This window comes from Eleutherodactylus coqui, chromosome 1 (genome assembly GCF_035609145.1).
Source record: "Eleutherodactylus coqui strain aEleCoq1 chromosome 1, aEleCoq1.hap1, whole genome shotgun sequence".
NCBI lineage: Eukaryota > Metazoa > Chordata > Amphibia > Anura > Eleutherodactylidae > Eleutherodactylus > Eleutherodactylus coqui.
Window position 1 is genome coordinate 98612100 of NC_089837.1, and position 5537 is coordinate 98617636.

Sequence of the window (5537 nt, forward strand, 5' to 3'; positions counted from 1 at the left end):
CCTGCCGGCGAGCACGGGATGAATTGTCGGGAAGGGCTTAAATATATAAGCCCTTCCCTGCAATTCATCCAGAAATGTGTAAAAAAAAAAAATATATATATATATACTCACCTTGTCCCGACAGAACGATGTTAGCCCATTGAATTCAATGGAGCCGGCAATACAGCCGGCTCCATTAAAAGCAATGGGCTGCCGGCGATCGCGGGATGAATTGTCGGGAAGGGGTTAAATATATAAGCCCTTCCCTGCAATTCATCCAGAAATGTGTAAAACAAAAAAAAAAAAAATATATATATATATATATATATATATATATATATATATACTCACCTGGTCCCGGCAGACGGAGTTCAGCGTGGCCAGCGGCAGTCCTTCTGAACTGCTCTGAACAGCTGTGAGTAGTATTCAGCAGCCGGGGATTTAAAATCCCCGCCTGCTGAATGAGCTGCCTCTAATTGGTCACAGCCTAACCAATCAGAGGCAGATTCCACTCACACACCCATTCATGAATTTATGAATAGGTGTGTGACTGCTGCCTCTGATTGGCTCAGCGGGACTAATCAGATGAGAGGCAGCTGTCACTCACCCATTCATAAATTCATGAATGGGTGTGTGAGTGGAATCTGCCTCTGATTGGTCAGGCTGTGACCAATTAGAGGCAGCTCATTCAGCAGGCGGGGATTTTAAATCCCTGGCTGCTGAATACTACTCACAGCTGTTCAGAGCAGTTCAGGAGGACTGCCGCTGGCAGCGCTGAACTCCGTCTGCCGGGACCAGGTGAGTATATATATATTTTTTATTTTTACACATTTCTGGATGAATTGCAGGGAAGGGCTTATATATTTAAGCCCTTCCCGACAATTCATCCCGCGATTGCCGGCAGCCCATTGCTTTCAATGGAGCCAGCTGTATTGCCGGCTCCATTGAATTCAATGGGCTAACATCGTTCTGCCGGGACAAGGTGAGTATATATTTTTTTTAATTTTTACACATTTCTGGATGAATTGCAGGGAAGGCTTATATATTTAAGCCCTTCCCCACAATTCATCCCACTGTATTGCCGGCTCCATTGAATTCAATGGGCTAACATCGTTCTTCTCTGCCACAGCTGTTACAGCTGTGGCAGAGGAGAACGATCTTTATGCTAACAGTGCGGGGGAGGGGGGGGTCTCACTCTTGCCACTATTGTGGCTTAATAGTCGGACCTGGGAACTTGAGATGCAGCCCAACATGTAGCCCCTCGCCTGCCATATCCGTTTCTGTGTCGTTCCCATCACTTTCTTGAATTTCCCAGGTTTTCACAAATGAAAACCTTAGCGAGCATCGGCGATATACAAAAATGCTCGGGTCGCCCATTGACTTCAATGGGGTTCGTTACTCGAAACGAACTCTCGAGCATCACTGAAAGTTCGACTCGAGTAACGAGCACCCGAGCATTTTGGTGCTCGCTCATCTCTACTGACCATATCAAATTTTGTACCAAGCTATACACGATACAATAGGGTACTAGAACCTCCAAACCCACCTGTATCACATCTTCCATCCAAGCTAGAGGTGGTACAACAGGGTACTAGAGCCTCCATGCCCATATCACATCTTCCATCCAAGCTAAAGGTGGTACAACAGGGTACTAGAGCCTACATGCCCACCTGCATCACATCTTACATCCAAGCTAGAGGCGATACGACAGGGTACTAGAGCCTCCATTCAAGGGGTCAGTTTTCAGCAATAAATGATCCTTTTGCTCTGATATTGTAATCACTTACTTATATCAACGTTACGATCACACAGAGAACGTTTCATTCCATTCCTACAACTTCTAGGTGCTTGATTCTTTCTTAAATTACTGTACAAGATGTTTATTTCTCCAGGAACAAAAGAATGAGCTGCTGTTAAACACCCAGTGCTTATGTCATGGGGACCCAAGGATTGGTCATACTGAAATGTAACTGCCTAATACCGGTGGCATTTGATTCGTCCTCAAATTATAGTAGATTGCTAGCAATTATTGCGCAGCCAGGTTTCTCTAATATGTACAGCCTGCTTTATCTGCTGCTACTTTAGAACCAGCTCTTACAGCATCTGCATTTTCCTAATAAATACTCCTACGGCCATGGAACAACTAGTATATTACATGAGTATGACTCATTAACGTCTGTGCAAAACTTTTATTAGACTGGACAAAGGGCACCTAGAACTAATACTCTCCCCTATAGTAATAAGGTACAATGTGCATTCGAGAGTACAGTCCACACTGGAAGCCTGCTAGTATGTCACTGTATATGGTGAGGAGACCCAACAACTATGCATCCTTCTATTACATCCTATATCCCTGTCAAGTGAAACAACTTGTTCATACATATGCCTATTAGGGCATATTGACATTATGGAGGGGGGGTGTCCACTCTGGACCCCTCTATGAGCCAGAACGGAGAGTCGATGCATGAAAGTGGCTCCCAATATGGCAGACTTGAGCCATCCTTCTGTAACACAGAGTACCAATTATCTGAATGGAAAACATGTAATACATTTCCCATGCTGTGGCTGCTGCCGGGGACATATCTCGTTGGCCACAGCTTCTCCCAGCAAATTTAGCTGTATTTTTAAAGGGGTTGTCTATAATGCAGGGGTATCAAACTCATTTTCACCGAGGTGCACATCAGTCTCATGGTTGCCTTCAAAGGGCCAATTGTAATACTATATAGCAGTGGTGGCGAACCTGCGGCACACAGAGCCCTCCTTGCTGGCACGCGCGCCGACGGCTGCTCACCACAGTTGTGAATACCGGCCGGGGTGCCGCTGCTCCCCTGCCGGTATTCACTCAGCGACACTGCTAGTGTGCTGATCCCAGGTGCACACTGTGGGTCAGTGTGCAACCGGGATCCTCCTCCCCTGAAGCCTCCTCCTTGGTTCCGCGAGAGCAGAAGGGAGGAGGTGTCCGAACACTGACACTGACATCACAGTTTGCACCTTGGATCAGAGCCGAGCAGCAGTAAGTACATGGGTCTCAGGAGGTCGCTATTACTACTGGGGCTGATATAGGGAATACTATTAGTAATAGTGTCTCCTATATCGGCCCCAGTAGTAATAGCATTACTACTAGGGGGCGCTTTGGGGGTCACTATTTCTGCTGAGGCCACTGTGGTGTCACTATTTTTACTGAGGCCACTGTTAGGGTCACTGTTACTAGTGGGCCCGCTGGGGGGGGGTCACTATTACTACAGGAGCCGCTTTGGCGGTCACTATTACTACTGAGGCTACTGTGGGGGTCACTATTTTTGCTGAAACCACTGTGGGGGTCACTATTACTATGGAGACCACTATGGGGGTCACTATTACTACGGAGACCACTGTGGGGAACACTATTACTGCTGGAGCCGCTCTTGGGGTAACTATAAATGCTAAGGCTGCTGTGGGGGTCACTAGAACTACTGAGGCCACTGTGGGGAGTCACTATTACCGCTGGGGCCACTGCGGGGGACACTATCACTACTGAAACCACTGCAGCGATCACTATTTCTAGTTGTGCTACCGTGGAGCTCACTATTACTACTGTGGGGGTCACTATTACTACTGAGGCCACTGTGGGGGTCACTATTGCTGCTGTGGTATGTTTACATGTGGTGGAAATGCTGCAGAATGTCCTCAGCGGAAATTTCCGTGGCAAATTCTGCAGCATTTCCGTATCCAAAAAGCAGTCAAAATCTGAACCCTGTCTATTTTGAAACAGCCTTGTCCTTTTTACAACAACGGAGGTAAAATCATATGTCGTGATAAGCCCCGCCCATGACGTGTTAGCACTTTGCGATAAATAAGTGGGCTTTGGGTTGTAGTTTAGGCACTTGATCTCCAAAAGGTTTGCCATCACTGCTATATAGTAATAGTGCCCCCCATAGTAGCCCCAATAGTAATACTAACTGCCATGGTGACACCCATAGTGGCCTCAGTAATAATAGTGACCCCCATAGTGCCTCCAGTAATAATAGGGTCCCTCATAGTGGCCCCAGTAGTAATACTAACCGCCATGGTGACCCCCATAGTGCTTCCAGTTATAATAGTGACCCCCCCATAATGCCTCCAGTAATAATAGGGTCCCTCATAGTGGCCCCAGTAGTAATAGTGACCCCCATACTGGCCTCAGTATTGATAGTGACCCCCCCCCCATAGTGGCCCCAGTAGAAGGAGTCCCTTATATTGGTGGCCCCAGTAGTAGGAGTGCCCCCCATGGTGGGTCCAATAGTAATAGTGTCCCTCATAGTGGCCTCAGTACTAATAAGTGACCCCATAGTAGTCTCAGTAGTAATAGTGACCCCCTTATTGGCCTCTGGCCGACCAGCATCTCTACAGGTATTCCACTCACCGCTGACCTCTCCCCTTGGCATCAGCGCTGTGTGGTGGCCGGATTCGTCCCGTGGGCCTTGTGTTTGACATGTGTGCTCTAATGAGACAACTGTCTCTACGGTGGTTACTCTGGCTAGTACTGTTTATAGTAATGAAGGCTCTGGTCCCTGGAAACCCATCAACCATTTATGACACCCAGTAGGCAGCATAGATAACTCAAGATGTGCAGAAGACTCCCGAAGGAAAGAGCAACGTGTCAGAGGAGGCCATTCTCCCAAATACCCTTGGTGCCACCGTTGGTGGTTCAGTCACCGTAGTGGCATGAGCACCTGTCTCTGCCACCAAGTGGGTGTTACACATGGGCAAATTTTTGGTCCGCATTCAGTCCATATGTTTTAATGGCTGAATATGGACGGCACGCGGAGCCCCTGGACTACATTGGTGCATTCAGATGTGCGCAGAATAATGCTACACGTAATAAAGAATAATCGCAGAGCATCCTAATTTGGCGCATATTCCTGCACCAAATCGCACATTAAAGTCTATAGGTGCGTAAAATAAAACAGCGAACACGGATTAGAATCCTATTTCACTGGATTTCTTTTGCGCACTGTTTTCTGTGGGTTGTGATCAAAAAACTGGCATCACTTGGGCTTTTTCGTTTTTAAACTTTTTCGCTTATATGAAAAATGGCCGACATACGGATGCAAAATGGATGAAAAAAAATGCACACATACAGCATAAACGCCTGAAACACGCATGTATACATGTAATCACATGGTGCGCTTTTTCCAGACCAAATTTGTATACCGTGTGAATGAGCCCTGAGCTACCAGGGTGTCGTGGCAATGGCTGTCCATTCAGCGGATAAAACAATTGGCGCTGTGGCTTTCACTATTTCTGGGGGAAGCGTTATGTGCTCTCTGAGGAGCAGCAATCATAATGCAAGCCCATTAGGTTGTGAGGTGTGGGAATAAATAGTCTGAAATGTTAGACATCCACACTGAAGCTCCTCCATGAGGTATTTCTTAGAGAATGACATAACTAAATAATCTGCATTATGGATTAAATTTAGGAAGAAAAAAACAAACAACATAGTGCCAACCACAACATGGCTGACCGGAAAGGGCAATGAGTCCACGTCACGGAATCGCCTCATATTGCCAACCACAATATGGCCGCGGAATTCCCCCAGA